Genomic DNA, 18,749 nt, shown 5'->3' on the forward strand with positions numbered 1-18,749 from the left:
GAGAGAGAGAGAGAGAGAGAGAGAGAGAGAGAGAGAGAGAGAGAGAGAGAGAGAGAGAGAGAGAGATTAGAAAGACAGACAGATATAGTTGATTTTTAAACTTTGTAAAAAATTCCATTAGTTGCTGCTCAGGGACTGAAAGGACTTTATTTGTAATCCTAGCATTGAGATCATCCAAAAATGAGGTCTGGGAACACTGCTGTTAGTGCTGGGGTATCTCCATCAGGGTTTTTAAGAACGATGTTGTTCAAAGTGGTGACTTGCCCACCACATGCTGCCTCTCCTCTCAACTCCAGAATGCCTTGGTGCTTCCATTAGATGAGTTTCCCTGCCATGTTGTGTGGCAGATGGTTTGAAGGTGGTAGGAATGAGTAGCCCCTTCTCCACAGTAATTGCTACTCCAAGCGATATCTGTACAGACTGCACAGGACCAGTGAATTGGGAGGTATCACCACTCCCAAGGTTCTTATGTCTATTTGATGGTAACAAATTTGTCAACAGTTGTGGCTGATAGAGAAGTGGAATTTGAGGCTTTTATCCACTCTGTATTGACTGTGAGGGGCTGGGTTAGATGCAAATCTGATAGTATGAGGGGGGGGCACTGATTTTCTCAATATTCTTGGGCTCAAAATCTTGGGTTGTTGATACAACTTGCCTGGAATATGCTGCATCTTGTTTTTCCTTCAAGATGAATTACTACTTCAAGAAGGGTGGCTTTACATCCCCCATGACCACTTAATAAATATTTCTTGAGTTGATATGATTAGCAACAATATCTCAAGCAGCCTGTTTGACCAAGTATAGTTTGAAATCAACCAAAAGAAAATGACAGATATTTATGTATTGGGTATTCCGCATTTAGAAGTAAACTTGGTGGGGCATAATTCTATGGAAAAACTGCTTTGGTTTTTAAACTCTGCACCGAAAGGACGGAGTATTTCTCTAAATGATGTGAAAAATGCTTACGATTTCTGTTCTTGCTATATCTTTGCTGTCAATAAAGCTTTGGAAAATAGCTTTTGAAAAGCTATTTGATATTGAGTAAATGACATCAACACAAGCTCCTAGTGGATAAAGGGGAGAATATGCCTCAGAAGATATTCAACTTGGCAATATTAGAGAAAGATACTCCCAAACCTTCAGTATTTCCATTAGTATTCTGGGAGAGAAGTCTGGGTTGGAAGTAGTGGGTGAAGATAGCCATCCTAGCTGTGGGGACCTGGCCTTCTAGTACTTGGGGTGGTTAAGAGAATAAGTCCAGTCTTACTTTATAGAGATGAGGAAACTGAGGTCTAGGAAGCTAAATGATTTACCCACATTCATACAGATAGGTCCTGTGTTATTGTAGATAAGTACACATCAGAGTTTATTAAAAAAAAAGAATATAACTTCTAATCTAATAGTAGCATTCAGAAGTGTCCAAAGTTATTTACTATATTCCTACAATTTACTTTTGCCTGTAATGGACACATTAGTTATGTTTAATGCCTATGTACCTTGATGAAAGTGAATAAATTCATTTAAAGTCTATACTATGTGTACTTTCTAGAGAAGTTGATGTTATCAACAATGTAGTCATAAAATAATAATAAAGGACATTTAATGATAAAAGTATGCTTTACATTCTTTATTGAATTTTAACCTCATATTATCCTCTGCGGTTAATACTAGTTATGATTAGCCCCATTTTACAGATTAAGTGACTAAAGATCAAAGAAGGCAAATGTTTTACTGCCCATGAGCAGACAATTAGTAGGTTAGGTGAGATCTGAACCCAGTTCTCTTCTAACTATAAACACATGATATTCTCTAACTACATGAAGGAAACAGAAGGAGGAAATACTTTCAGGCATCTGAGTTGAGCAGATTCCAAAATATGGACAATAAATTTTGGTTTAACTTTCCTAGCAGCTAAAGCAGAAAAGGAAACACATTGAATTACATAGTTTTCATTTTCTGACAACAGAAATGTAAAAATTTTGCTGCTGATTTTTTTCCCTAGAACTTAAAACAAATTTAGCAAGAGGTGCTATGTACAGGAAATTTAGTGATATGGTAGATCGCAATTTTAGGTTTTTTTTAATTTTTAAAAAAACTTCAATAACAAAATTATCCTTTCTATATTTTCTAAAGATAGCTGAATTATAATGCAGCAGAGAATTCTTTGAAAGCTTTTAAATTAAGATTCTGTCCATAATGTTCACAATACACAAGAAATTGTGACTTCATTTGTGTGTGTATTACCTCAATTAATAAACCCATTGTGTTTTTTTTTAATCATTACCCCCCTGAGATTAAAGAGATATTCTTTGAGAGTTACACTGACTGAAAAACAAATCCTCATGTGGCTACTCTGGTGTTAAGACTCTTTAAACTTGGTCCTCAGACAACGGATATAGAGTCTAGTATTTTGTCTATCTTTAAAGTCTTTCCAGATTGTTAGAATTTTCCAGAGTTTTGACTCAAATGATATAAGCTTTAAGAATTCAAGGCCACCCTAGCCTAATTGACTAGAGTGTTGGGTCTCAGTTACAACCATATCCCAGATATTTACTAGCTGTGACTCCAAGCAAGTCACCCACCATAACTCAATTTTGTTTTTTAATCTGTAAAGTGGTGATAATAATAGCATCTATTTTTAATGGTATTGTTTTAAGATTTAAATGAAACAACATTTGCAAAGTACTTTGCAAGTTTTGAAATATTATATGAGTGGTAGATATTATGTAAAACTTTTAACTTGACAAACTTTTGCCATGATAACCCAAAGAGTATATAATTTTGTACATATAAAAAACAACTTCTTTCAGCATTGGCAGGTACAGCAGGAATTCCCATAAGTTGAGGGAGTATCTCCTTTGATAAGCAGCTTTAAGTTTTATCAAGATTTTAGAGGATCAGAGAGAACCCTTCCAAAAAGTGCCTTAGTACCTTCAATTCTGTCTTATTTTGTGTCCTGTGAGGACTGCCAACAACCAGCAGCAATGCAATCAACCTTAGGTCAGATGAGTGCTCCATCCCATTAGACAGGTCCACAGGAGGTTGGCCATTCCATTGCTAAGAGATATGTAGCCCATGCCTTTGGAGTTCTGGTCTTTATTCATTCATGCTAAACTGCAGCTTTGGAAAATACCTAACCAACTCATTCAGCAACTTCTTAAGACCACTCCATAGTCAAAATCAGGTGGAATAGAAAAAAAGACTTCTCTGTTTCCCCAAGAGTGGGCCAGATTCTTCTTTGTTGCTCTTGGAGATCTGGTGACCCTGTCATTTTCCTTTCTTTTTTTGGAACTATGCACTTCGACATGTTATTGTTTTTAATTTGGCATAGGCACATTGGTAATATACCTGTTGAATGATTAATTGCAAAGATTTAACATTTGGACTTGCAGTGCATGGGGAGCAGTAATTCTGTCAGGATTTTTCTCATTTTATCCCATTAGCATCATATACAGAACAGAGCCAAACACTTAGAAAAACAAAGTGACGCAAATCCTAAGTTGTTCTGGAAACCAAAGTAATACCTCTGGTAAGTCTCTTCAATCTGAGGAAACAATCATTTCAAATTTAGAAACCTGCACATTATTAAGGTTTAAGACATCATCTGCAGGGGAACTTGAAGGTTATCCAGGGTATTATCACATACATTACATGCCATATGCTGATATGAAGAATGAAATATATATTTAACCTTGTTGTGTCCCTGAATTTAGAGGGAGTGAGCTGTCATTATGATGCCTGAGAGGTGAGTGCATGGAGCCTGAAAGAAGGGGGAGCAGGAGAGTATTGAATATCCCTCTCCCTTCTTCCAGTCCTCCCCACAGAGGATGTATGAAGCTATGCAGCAATGGGAACTCTGGGCATACTCAGCCTGAATAATTGGAAAGGGGAGAAGATGATTGGGGGCTGATCAAAGTTAGGTCAAATAAGGTTCACTTGAGGCCAAGCTATTGTACTTTTCTCATCTGGCCACCATGCTGCCAAGTGGTATCCTATGAATTCCTTGGGAGAGGAGTTCAGCCAAGCTTTTCTCATTTGGCCAACATTTTCCCCTACAATCAATATGACTGATATTATTAGGGGATGAAAACTCAAGGTGGGGATATATATATATGTATATATAGACCTTCAACTCATGGGAGGGGAGCAGCTAGTTACTGGACTTACTGGATAAAGCCAGACATGGAGAATCAGGGGGTTCTAGGTTCAAATTTTTCCTTGAACTCTTTCTAGCTGTGTGGTTCAGGGAAAGTGACTTAACCCCAACTGCCCAGCCCTTATCACTCTTTTGCCTTAGAACCACTACTTCTTATGTAAGACAGAACGTAAGCTTTAAGAAACAAACAAGCGAAATTCCCCCCAAAAGTGAAGTTGTGGAAGGAAGGAACAGAAGGAGGTTTTTATGAAGCTGTCTTCATTCAAGACAGGAGAGTGAGAAGAGGTACCATCTTGTTCCAATATTAAATCAGCTTCAAACTTAGATCTGGTACATACATTGAACTGTGCTATTGCTTTTTCTCTTGCCCAAGCTATAGGGTGACAATGTATTCTGGAAGAAAACAGTGATATATCAAAGTTGTCCAGATCTTTTGGATGGAAATACTTCTCATATTTTTTTTGGATGATCAAAAATTTTAATAGATGTCAGAATGTGTATTTGTCTATTTCCCCTGTGATTTATAGTTTCAAATGAAACCAAACAGTAGGAATTCCTTAATACCACAATAAAAGCTTTATAAGGACCATTTCTGATTGGACCAAGCCAGAAAGTCTAGTAATATTACAAGATTTATTTTCTCATGTTAATGAAAAGGAGATTTCTCCATTAGAGAGATATGAACAGTCATCTAAAATGCTTGCCAGTCTTTCTCTAGAGAATTTCAGCATATTCTAATTTCATTTAGTTTTGAAATAGTTTTTTTCTTGGTATTTACTTTTTTCCTTTCTTCATCTGAACTGAAACCAAGAAGTACAGTGACATGAAAAAATAATCAAATTAGTCAACATTTTGGAAACATCAAGAAAACACATAACTTTAATTTGAGTAAGTTGGAAATCATAGCATCAGTTTCTTTGCTATACAATCTTACCTTTGAAGATCCATTTTCACAGTCATAATGCTGACCAATAAGGATGAAAAGACAACATCCATTGGAGAGTCAGGTGACTCATTTTCCACCCTGGTCACTAACAGTACTCAGAGTTTTGAACTCAGTTTTATGACTTGGTTTATCATTTGAATAAATGTGGTCTCAATTGTCTAAATACTAACACTGAAATGTTTTAAGTACTTAATGAAATTAATTTTAAAAACAGAATGAAAATTCATCAATTTTCAGAGGATTTTTCCCTTTGTTTAGTAAAGTTACATTTTTCCCAGTGATTCTGCCATTCAGAGATTGTGTTTCTATTAATATTTGGGTATTTTCAGCATTATTGTTTAAATTAATTCACTTCTCATTCATATCAATTAGTGATAATACAGAATGATTTAAGGTTTCTTTTCCATTTTTTCTGAAAATTCTCTCATTAAATTATTAGTGAAGACAAAGCTCTAATGAGGTTAAGTTACTTAAGAGACCACATTTTTAAAGAGAACATTCACATCCTCAATTTATGCCCACTTTCCAAATATGGCCTCATTACAGCAGTCATGGAAGGCTCTCTTTTTGGAAATTTAATCAGTTTTTGGTACTTTTTTCTACTTGAAATCATAGAATTCTTGAACTGTGGAAGGACCTACAAGTTCATTGATTCCAAATTCCACCATTTTATAGAGGAGGAAATTGAAGCCTAGAGAGGTCTAGTCACTTGCCAGTAATCACAAAAAAAGTTATAGACACAGAACCAGAATTCAGTGTTCTGTCTGAGATATTACAAAGTGTATTTAAAAATAAACATTTTAATAATTTTTCACAATCTTTATTCATTCAGTTTGTAGGATCAGAGATTTAGAGATAGGAATTTTATTAGAGATCATCTCTTACAAACTTTGGTTTTATAAGTAAGAAAACTGAAGCCTTCAGATACTAAATGATTTATGCAAGGCCACACAAGTAGTAAGTGGCAGAACAATTATTGGAACCCATTGCTCTGACTACAAATCTATAGCTCATTGTACCATATCATACTTTCTCCTCCGATAGGTCTTTCCTTCCAACAGTCCAATTAGTGTGATTTTATGATATTTTTACTGCTTGAACAACATGAATCATTTCTTTAGGCCTATATGAGACATTTAACCAAGTTGGCCAAGTCATACTTTTTAGGGAAGTGTCACAGCTTGGACCAAGTAGTTTCACTCAGTGAAAAAAAACAAAAAACAAAAAACAAAAACTTGGTTTCTTTGAATTGTAAGCAATATCAGCTGACTATTTAACCAAAATGTTCATTCTTTGTGATTTGAACCAGGCAAGATTGACTCAGTGAAACTGTATACTACACTCAGGAAAAAGATAAAAGCAATAATACTTTTTAGATGAATGGTGTTCCAGCCACGTTGTCTTCCCTTACTAACGATAGACTATGACAAAGGGGAAATAATGATTTTAACTAGCTCTTTTTCTGTAAATTTTGCTTCCTTTTTCACTATTTCTACTTAACAGTTTCAGTTTTCTCTGTTAGCATTTTGTGTCATTTCTACAATCTAACCTTTCTCTGTTGAATAAAAACTATCAAAAGGAGAGTGATAAAAACATTTCTCTCATTCAGAGAAACAAGAATTTCCAGTTAATTCATTCAGTATCTATTATAGGCTATTCATTGAGAATACTAGGGAAAAAAAACAAAATAGTTTCTATCTCGAGATGTTTATATCCTAGTTAAGTGGCATTTTAAGTTAGTCACTAGACTTAGAGTTGGAAAGACTTGCTTCAGACACTTAGTAGCTGTGTGTTCTGAGGCAAGTCACTTACCCACTCCTAGCTTGAGTTTCTTTATTTTTAATATGAGGATGATAATAATGAAAATAGTGAAGGGAATATATTTTTATAGTACCTCTTGTGTATCAGGCACTGTGCTAAGTGCTTAACAAATAGCACCTATCTCACAGCATTTTGTGAGGAATATATATATATATATACATATATACATATATATATATATAAGAATAATGTGTGCATTCTATACAAAATGTATATTTATACATATAATAGATGCATATGTGTAGATACATATATATATTTGTGTGTATATATATTATACATATATATATATATACATATATATATATATCACTTTGCAAATCTAAAATTTTATACGAATGCTAACTATTTCCCCCTTAATAGTAGCAGTAGGGAACAACACATAAACTGATAAGTGTGAATGAAATATTTGAGTTGAGCTAGATAACAGGTAGGGGATTGTAGCTTTAGCTTTGAAAAGGACCTCAAGGGTCATCCAATCCAACTCTCTCATTTTACAGGTAAGGAAACTGAGGTTATTCATTATTAAGTGACTTGACCAATCTTAAGCATATAATAAAGTTTATAAGTATCAAAGTTCAGATTTGTTCACAAGCTATCGGGTACCAGAATCTATACTCTATCCACTGTGTGTAAATAGAATTAGCTCGATCCCATTAATAGTCAAAAATCTACTCAACCCAGGCGTGCTAATGATGTCACTCTCAGCTCCCTTAGTGGGGAGGGGAGACGAGTTACCCACACGTGACAATAAGTAACAACTGCCCTTTGGGCAGTCCAAATCAATGTAGAAACTGCCATTTGTCCATTTGAATTAGAGGTGGACCACAGGAAGTGATGAAAGACACTATCTCTTTAAGTAAGTTAGTGAACTTCCTGTGGGGGCAGTTGCCATCTCGAACTGGAAGAAGAAGCATCTCCTGAGACCACAGACAGATTACGCTCTATATTGTCACGTGGGTAAGTTCCTTTGCCTAGCTGGGCCAATTCTAAACTCTGCCTATCTGGCTGTTGGGCCCTGTGGCTTACAGCTTCATTATTTAGCCTTCTAACCTCCCTTTTCTCTTTATCCCTACTTTTACCTACCTGATTGTAAATAAATTCTTCAACCCGATGCTGACTTGGGTCTGATTTAATTACGGAATCAACCTAAATTGTTGATTCCTGGTGGCCACATATTTTAATATATATCTATAATACCTAAATTTTTATTCCTTACATCTGTGTCACTCTTTTCTCCCTGAACAATTTTTACCGCTTTCTGTTAAAGGATAACAAACAAGGTCTCCTGTAGGAGGTAATGATAAAAAGTAAGAATACAAAGATAAAGCATGTATAAAAAAGGGTCAGTAAGAAGACAGTTTTGCTTTCAAATGTGAGATTTTCTAAATTGTAATAAATAAAAATTAATCTTGGGGGCTTTATATCAAATGTATAAATATTTATTAGTAAAGAGAAAGAAAGAGAGAAAGAAAGTTACCAGTCTAACTACCCAAAGTCTCCAGCCATGTTGTTGCTGCTTCATCAGGTCTTAGATTCCCAACTAACTGACCATTGTCCTTGTTGGCCCTATGTAGAGCTGTTTGCCAGAGATGGTTTATAATAGATAAGCACTGGGACTGCTCACCAACAAGAGAGCTTCTTCCACAAGCCAAAAATGACAGAGAGATCTGGCTGGCTTTTTAAGCTTAAATAAGATTTTCTAATTGGCCAGGGTTTCACTTCAGTCCTTACATGTCACATCCCTTGACTTCCATCAGGCTGGAATCTCACCTGCCACACTGGCAAATTAAGACACAGACTCTGTGACACCCTGTTAAGTGAGTATTCCTGGGATTGGAGTCTCTTAAATATTTAATTCACATAATCTTAATTTTAAACCAGGAAGAGTTGCAGATCTTGGGGTGGTTATAGGAATATCCATGCTGAGACCCCCTTTCAGATCTCAATATCCATCTATTTCATGTTATTTATTTCTCACTTCTGAAATGTTTCTTGGGCTAGCCTAATTTAGATATCAATTATTAAAAACAGAATGAAAAAATAAATGAACATGCAAAACTTTATGCAAAACACTATGCTAAATGTTGCCAATACAAATATATAAGTATTTCGATAAAGTTCCTGCTCTCAAGGAGCTCACATTTTCATGGAAGAAACAATATATAGAGGGCATCAGATACAAAAATGGAAAGAGTACAATTTTTAGGGCAAGTCAGATGGGTAAGATATTGTACTTAGTGTTGGATACATGGATACATGTCTGTTTCTGTTAGGAATCATTTGATAATGCCAAAGACTTTGGAGAAGAGAATTTTTCCCCTCAATAACTATAGATACTGATGGGGAGGAGCTTTGACATCCACAAACATAAGAGCTACTGGGTCAGATCTCCAAAAGAGTTGCTACTCTGGACCATGACTTCAATGTGGAAGAGAGCCATTGGTCTGGGGAGGGAACTGCTATTCCCAGATTTCTTGAACTTACCTGCCAAGTTGGTTAATGGTGAATGTTGGTAATTGGAATGGAGGATTACTTCTCCTCAGGGTTTTATTACCATGGATTGTTATTTCAGAGGCTGTGCCTGGAATCAGGGATAGCAGCATCAGTGGTCTGGATATAGGATTTTGGAATAAGTCGCTGACATACTTTAAATTCAAGGAGACAAATAGAAATGGGGAGAGGAAGGGAATGTGGTCAAACTAGACCTAAAGCAAAGAAGGAGGTCTAGAATGAATTCACTCTTCAAATTTATGGGATAGCCATAAGAAGAACTTCATTATCTGAACTCTCAATTCTACTCCGTTCAATTCAATTAGCAATTATTAACTCTATGTGCAAAATGAGAAGTACCATGGTGAAATGGAAAGAGGGATGAATTTAGAGGGATGAATGTGGGTTCAAGCTTATGGTCAAGGTGCTCACCTTTGCTGTCTCAAGGAATTCTTTAGGAGTCTAAGTTATAGATGAGTTCTCTTTCTGCATCAGTATAATCAGTGTAGGATGGTCCATGAAGGACTTACATTCATCAAATCATAGATCTAATCTCCAACCCCACTCACAGACCCCACCTCCAAATGAACAAACTACTCTGGGAGATTCTGAAGATATAAAGATATAAACAATATGCCCCCTGAACTGTAGGAACAAACATTAAGATGTAAGTATTAATTGGGAGGGCATGACAATTGAGTGGGGAATGGAAGTGTAAGGAAAAGTATTTTTTAATTATATTTTATTTTCAGACGAAGATCTACCTTTTAACTTTGGAAAACTTGGGAACCTGGATCAACCTTTGGAAAGGCCTTTTTAAAGATGTGGCTTCTAAAGGAAGCAATGAATTCCAAGAGGCAAAAATGAGGGGAAAAGAGAATTCCAGCCATAGGAGCCAGTTTTGCAAAAGCCCAGGAGGCATGAAACAGACAATCATGTACAAGGAACACCAAGTAAGCTAGTCTGGCTGGAACATAGTTTGCATGAAGGGGGATAATGGAAAACCATTCTAGAAATTTTGGTTGGAGCCAGATTAAGAAGGACTTGAAATGGAAAATGGAGTAGTTAGTATTTTATCCTATGGGTAATAACTCTGGCAGAATACAAATTCTTTGAGGTCCTAATGAGCTAAAAAGTTAAAATTTAACCCATTCATGGAATTTGTATCTACCAAAGTCCAAAAAATACAATTATAAATTGGTTAGCCACAAGTGGTAACTTTTTTCAATAGGACAATAACATGGTCAGACATGGGCAAAGAAATGGCATACTAAACCTCCAAAGCAATATGATAAGGAGTTTCATGATATTAATAATATTTTTGCATTAAGTCTTTCAAAGGTGAGTTCATGAACTGACAGAGTGAAGCATTTGCTAAAAGCAGAGGGCTTAAATTTAGTAGTGCTTGAGAAGCTATTAAAAAAAAACATACAATCCATATGTCTTTCCTTCCATGATTATATCTACCATAGTTTCTAAAAGGTTCGTAATTGCAATAAAGAAAAAGTAGGAGGAAGAAGTAGGAGAGATAGAGATGGAGAATGAGGAAGAAAGATAGCAGCAACCTTGAAGACTTTCTCAGGGGCAATATATACCCAGCATACGATGGTACAGAACACTGATTGTTACACATAGAAATCAAGGGTTGTCTGTGTTCAGAATTACAGGATGCAGACTGCCACAATATCTCAGATTGAGTTTCTTCTGTGTGAAAGGGAATTGTTTCTTCAAGGCTTGAATAAAAACAAACAAAACAAAACAAAATAAAATAAAATAAAATAGATAGAAGGTGAGGGAAGAGGAGGAGGAAGAGAGAAAGAGAAAGGAGGGCAAGAAGAGGGAGTGGGAGAAGAAAGGCACCGAAGGGGAGGAGAAAGAGGAAGAAAAGGGAAAGGCAGAAGTTGAGGAGGGAGAAAAAGAGGAAAGAAGGGCAAGGGGAGTAGAGGGAAGGGCAAAACATGCAGAAAAGGAAAGAAGAAAGGGAGGAGGATGAAGGGAAGACGAGAAGAAAAAAGAGGAGGAAGGGAAAGCAGCAAATCATTGATTAGATGTGGGGTATAATGGAAAATCTCTCATCTTTGTGGGTGTAAGACTTGGGTTTGAATCTTTACCCTGCTTCCTCACTGGCCAGTTTTGTAATTACAGACAAATCATTTATTGGTTAAAGCTCTGAGTTTCCCCATCCATAATCATTCCATTTCAGGTCTGATATTCACCAATAGCAATTGCCCCTAAAGTTCCATTTCACTTGAATATTCTTATTTCTCCTCCCTCCCCCAACCCTGCCCCAAGGCAAAATTCACCTACTCTACAGAGTTGAAGCTACAAGATTATTTTCTCTCTTCTAGACTGGGCTCTTGTGTTTGATGCCTGATTTGCTTGGGTTGAAAATAACTGGCAGGTGCAAACCCCATGGAGAGGTCTGTTGTGAATAGAATTGATGCTGATGATGATTGTTCATAATGATAATAATCAACCTCCTCTATCACCACCAACAATAACAATGTTTGCTGGTTTTTGAATGAAAAATTGAAACCAAAAATATCAAAATGATTTATTAAATTGTTCTAAATATAGCTTAGAATCCTTCCACCTACACAAATCTGGTTTCAATAAAATTTGAATACAGCCTCTAATTGAACTCTTATTAGCAGAAATGCAATTTAGGTATTACTGTTCTCAGCAGCATTATAGTAGTACAGACATGTACCCACATGCATACAAAGGGTACTTAGCTGATACCCCTCTAGCTATTATAGTTCAGTAAGGAAGTTTCTTCCTTACAGATGAGTACTGCATATAGAAATGTAAATATATGCATGTATATATATATGTACATACATATAAATATAAATACATACACAATTGGGGCCAAATGGACAGAATGTTTCATGATCTTCCAGGAATAGTCATTATATTAGTGGGTTTTTATTAAGTCTTTGAAAAAATTATAACAAAAACTTCAGTTCTAAGCTTGGCAGGTTAATGTTATTAATGATGTTGGTGGGGTTATATCCAGAAATAACTCTGATGCCAAAAATAAAAGAAATATGTAAATCTCATTTTTGTAAAAGTCATATGTGTACATATATCCACAATACATATTTGTGTGTGTATTTATAAATAATGCACATATATTTCTTTAAATTTATCTATAATATCCTTTCAAATAAATCTAACTTAAGAAAACCTCTGTTTAAAACGATATGTCATTTAAATTTATCTTAGGAGCCAGAGAAGATGAGAACAAATGCACTATTTTGGGCTCCTAATGCCTTACTATACAATACTAGATAAAAAATGAAAAGCTGAATTAAATTCCAAATGCTCAGGGCACAGAATATCATTATGTCTTTGACCTTGAACTGACTGTTGAGTTGTGCTGATTTAGTCTCAGAGATGTCAGCTCAGACACACCACAGAGCTGAACTGGAGGCACTAGATCATTACTGATTGGTTCCCAGGAAGTGATCTACCTTTGAATATTTCATCAGTACATTCACAGACACAGTGGACATACTTAGAGAATACACACAATGCATGCCTTGTGAAGTGATTCATTGCTGTGACAAACCAGTCAATTCTAGAAGCAACAGGCCCTCGTGTTTGATCTGTTGCAGAGAAGGCTAGGTAGACCCCCCAAACCCCCCAAGCCCCAAGAACAGAGTAGGAAATAGAAGCAACAAAGAAAACTAGAACAATTCTAGTACTGTTCCAAATTGGGCAGCAAATGGTTCATCCAAAATCTGACAGGAAAAGACAAAGAAAGCTTTCAAGGAGAGATCCTTTGAGAACATTAGTTATGATGGAAGTGGAAAATACAATGGACCTATGAGAAGCTACCCATTGGACTTGGGCTACTGTTAAATTAAGCACTCATGGTTCTTCCCTGTTTTTATGAGTGGAACTATTGGCTTCATTATTGCTCCATGCATAATAGGAAATTTAGGAATGCTAAAAAGCAGGGTTTTTTATAGAAAAAGAAAGTCTTTCTCAAGGGGAACTCATTGGTTTCCAAATTTTTGATGTCACAATCAATAAAATATCAATTGATGAAGTGGCATAGAAGATGGCAGTTTCTCATTCGGCAGATTCTAAAATGGAAAGGTGTAATAGGAAGATGAAAGAGTCAATGCAAAGGCAGAGACAGTCTATTTAAAGTAAAAAGACTAATCTTCTCTTCCCCCAACCCAACCTATAAAACCAGAGGTGTTTTTTAGACTCCTTTTCCTGGAACAAAAGGCAAAATAGTAGAAAATGAAGAAAAACACAAAGGAAAACACCCAATACAACATAATCCTTGGAACCCCCTTATTTTCCCATACTGAATACCCAGCCCTCTATCTTCTTTTTCTTCTTGTGTGAATTTAATATAAATTTGTACCTCTTTTTTCCTTTAAAAATCCTTTTTGGTCTCAACCCTTTGATTGGACAGTATCTCGTGGCTCCCTGGCATCCAGGAAAATGCTTGTCTCTTTTCCCAAATGACTCCTGGCATCAGGAAGACTGGTCTTTGACCCAGAGGTCATGTCTGTCCAACCAGGCAGACCCAGATGGATTGACATCACTGTGGCTATAAATTACGGATTGAGGAAGCAGTAACACTTTTTTTTTTTTTAACCCCTACCTTCCATCTCAGAGTCAATACTGTGTCAATACAGAAGAGTGGTAAGGGTAGGCAATGGGGGTCAAGTGACTTGCTCAGGGTCACACAGCTGGGAAATGTATGAGGCCAGATTTGAACCTAGGACCTCCCATCTCTAGGCCTGGCTCTCAATCCACTGAGCTACCCAGCTGCCCCCAACACTTTCACTCTTTGGAATTTCCTGGCAGAGCAGTTTGTGCAAGGGCTCTTGGCTAGTAGATAGACACATGAGGTGAGTGGCAAACTCAGATTAGCTGGGAGACTGGTCATGCAATGATGTCCCTTTATTCTCTCCAACCTTCTTTCACTATCTAATAAATAATTATAAATTAATATACAGTCTCCAGAAAATTTTAATCCTAACAATACCATATTTTCTTTCTTCTCCCTTGCCCTTGCTTGATTTCTGACAGAATTAAGGAGCTAGTATAAAGAGCAAATACCAACATCATCTGTTACTCCCCAATCTTCAAATATTCCCACCTCCAATAGACACCCCTAAAATGAAAATTCTAGGATACTTCATTGTGCAAGGCTGTACCTGTTATAGAAGACCTGCCACCCAATGCCTCCATCACCTTCCTTTTTTTATTAAGGCAATGCTGTACTATCATACTTGTATTACTAAGGCAATGCTCTGGCAGAAATGAGACTTTTGATATATTGGTCCATATACATCAATTGTTTGTCAATATGATTATATAAGAGCTGGGAAAAACAATAAAAATATTGTTGTGTCACTGTAATCAATACTGTAGATGATCTTGGCAATGATGAATGATGACTGTAATACCAAAGTTTATCTATGTGGCTACTGCAAAAAATTTTGCCATGGCATATATTGTGACCAGGAAAGTCACCAGGATTCTCTCTAAATCAACCAGTTTTTCCACAGAAAGAGATGTATCTACAAAATCCACTGTTCCTTCAAATGTTATAAAAAAAGTGATTTTACTTGAATCTTTGTTTAATTTTTGCTACATCATAAATTGGTTCTCCTAAAATACTTTTGACTAAAATACTTATGGCAGTTACTATTTTTGAAGTTACTATGGAGTTCCCATCTTTATTTTACACTTTTATTAATTGACAGGTCACCAGGACAGAGCTATACATTGGTGGTTCCTTGATCTGATTTCTGTGGGTGCTCCCATCATCCACTAGGAATGATCATAATGCATCTAAAACTTCTAATCCTGCATGATTCACTCAGTGCTTTTTTAAAAAATTTATACATTTATTATTATTCATTTTTAACCTGTTTACATGCTTCATGCCCCTACTTTCCCCTTCGCCCCCCCCCCCCCGCTCTCCTCTCCCCCCCATGGCCGACACACATTTCCACTGGTTGTAACATGCGTCCTTGTTCAGGGCCTATTTCCATATTGTTGTTAGTTGCCTTGGTGTGGTCATTTCAAGTCTACATCCCCAATCATGTCCGCCTCAGCCCATGCATTCAAGCAATTGTTTATCTTCTATGTTTCCTCTCCTGCAGATCTTCCTCTGAATGTGGGTAGCGTTCTTTACCATAAATCCCTCAGAGCTGTCTTGTGTCATTGCTTTCTGCTGGTACAGAAGTCCATTACATTCGATTTTATCATAGTATGTCAGTCTCTGTGTACAGTGTTCTTCTGGCTCTGCTCCTTTCACTCTGCATCAGTTCCTGGAGGTCTTTCCAGTTCACCTGGAACTCCTCCAGTTTACTAGCACAATAGTATTCCATCACCAGCATTTACCACAGTTTGTTCAGCCATTCCCCAATTGAGGGGCATCCCCTCATTTTCCAGTTCTTTGCCACCACAAAAAGCACAGCTATAAATATTTTCATACAAGTCTGTTTATCTATGATCTCTTTGGGGGTACAAACCCAGCAATGGTAAGGCTGGATCAAAGGGCAGGCATTCTTTTATAGCCCTTTGAGCATAGTTCCAAATTGCCAGCCAGAATGGTTGTATCATTTCACAACTCCACCAGCAATGCATTATTATCCCAATTTTGCCACATCCCCTCCAGCATTCATTACTCTCCCCTTCTTTCATTTTAGCCAATCTGCTAGGTGTGAGGTGGTACCTCAGAGTTGTTTTGATTTGCATTTCTCTAATTATTAGAGATTTAGAACACTTTCTCATGTCCTTATTGATACTTTTGATTTCTTTACCTGAGAATTGCCTATTCATATCTCTTTTATCATTTACCATTTACCATTTATCATTACCATTTATCAATTGGGGAATGGCTTGATTTTTTATACAATTGGTTTAACTCCTTGTATATTTGAGTAATTAGACCCCTATCAGAGTTGTTATAAAGATTTTTTCCCAATTTGTTGTTTCCTTTCTGATTTTGACTACATTGTTTTTGTTTGTACAAAAGCTTTTTAGCTTAATATAATCAAAACAATTTAATTTACATTTTGTAATTTTCTCTAACTCTTGCTTGGTTTTAAAATCTTTCCTTTCCCAGAGATCTGACAGGTATACTATTTTGTGTTCACTTAACTTATTTATAGTTTCCCTCTTTATATTCAGGTCATTCACCCATTCTGAATTTATATTGGCGTAGGGTGTGAGATGTTGATCTAAACCTAATCTCTCCCATATTGTTTTCCAAATTTCCCAGCAGTTTGTGTCAAATAGTGGATTCATGTCCCAAAAGTTGGGCTCTTTGGGTTTATCATACACTGTCTTGATGAGGTCATTAACCCCAAGTCTATTCCACTGATCCTCCCTTCTATCTCTTAGCCAGTACCATATTGTTTTGATGACTGCTGCTTTATAGTATAGTTTAATATCTGGTACTGCTAGGCCCCCCTTCCTTCACATTTTTTTCATTATTTCCCTTGATATTCTTGATCTTTTGTTATTCCAAATGAAATTTGTTATAGATTTTCCTAATTCAGTAAAGAAGTTTTTTGGTAGTTTGATAGGTATGGCGCTAAATAGGTAAATTAATTTGGGTAGAATGTTCATTTTTATTATGTTAGTTTGTCCTGCCCATGAACAATTAATGGCTTTCCAATTGTTGAGATCCAGTTTTATTTGTTTGGAAAGTGTTTTGTAGTTGTTTTCATATAATTGCTGTGTTTGTTTTGGTAAATAGATTCCCAAGTATTTTATATTGTCTAGGGTGATTTTAAATGGTGTTTCTCTTTCTACCTCTTGCTGCTCTAATGTGTTGGAAATATATAGAAATGCTGATGATTTATGTGCATTTATTTTGTATCCTGCAACTTTGCTAAAGTTGTTGATTATTTCTACCAGCTTCTTAGTTGATTCTCTAGGATTTTTTAAGTATATCATCGTATCATCTGCAAAGAGTGATAGCTTAGTCTCCTTGTTGCCTATTTTGATACCTTCAATTTTTTTTCTTCTCTAATTTCTATTGCTAGTGTTTCTAGTACTATATTGAATAATAGAGGTGATAATGGGCATCCTTGTTTCACTCCTGATCTTATTGGGAAGGCTTCTAATTTATCCCCATTGCATATAATGCTTGTTGATGGTTTTAGGTATATACTGTTTAATATTTTTAGGAAGGGTCCTTCTATTACTATACTTTTCAATGTTTTCAATAGGAATGGATGCTGTATTTTGTCAAAGGCTTTTTCAGCATCTATTGAGATAATCATGTGATTTTTGTTTGTTAGATTGTTGATATGGTCAATTATGTGGATGGTTTTCCTAATGTTGAACCATCCTTGTATTCCTGGTATAAATCCCATCTGATCATGGTGGATGATCTTCTTAATTACTTGCTGGAGTCTCTTTGCTAATATTCTATTTAAGATTTTTGCATCTATGTTCATTAGGGAGATTGGTCAATAGTTTTCTTTCTCTGTTTTTGGTCTATCTGGCTTTGGGATCAGTACCATATTTGTGTCATAAAAGGAATTTGGTAGGACTCCTTCTTTGCTTATCATATCAAATAATTTGTTTAGTATTGGGATTAGTTACTCTTTGAATGTCTGATAGAATTCACTTGTGAATTCATCAGGTCCTGGTGATTTTTTCTTAGGGAGTTCTTTGATGGCTTGTTCAATTTCTATCTCTGATATGGGATTATTTAGGTATTCTATTTCTTCTGCTGTTAATCTAGGCAATTTATATTTTTGTAGATATTCATCCACATCTCCTAAATTGTTATATTTGTTGCCATATAATTGTGGGAAATAGTTTTTAATGATTGCCTTAATTTCCCCTTCATTAGAGGTGAGGTCTCCCTTTTCATCTTTAATACTGTCAATTTGGTTTTCTTCTTTCCTTTTTCTTATTAGATTGACCAGTACTTTGTCTATTTTGTCTGTTTTTTCAAAATACCAGCTTCTAGTCTTATTTATTAATTCAATAGTTCTTTTACTTTCAATTTTATTAATTTCTCCCTTGATTTTTAGTATTTCTAATTTAGTTTTCATTTGGGGATTTTTAATTTGCTCGCTTTCTAGTTTTTTAAGTTTCATGCCCAATTCACTAATCTCTGCTCTCCCTAATTTGTTAATATATGCACTCAAGGATATAAATTTTCCCCTGAGTACTGCCTTGGCTGCATCCCACAGAGTTTGGTAGGATGTTTCATCAATGTCATTCTCTTCAATGAAATTGTTGATTGTTTCTATGATTTCTTCTTTGACTAACTGGTTTTCAAGAATCATATTATTTAATTTCCAATTAGTTTTTGATTTGCCTGTCCAG

This window comes from Gracilinanus agilis, chromosome 1 (assembly GCF_016433145.1).
Source record: "Gracilinanus agilis isolate LMUSP501 chromosome 1, AgileGrace, whole genome shotgun sequence".
Taxonomy (NCBI): Eukaryota; Metazoa; Chordata; class Mammalia; order Didelphimorphia; family Didelphidae; genus Gracilinanus; species Gracilinanus agilis.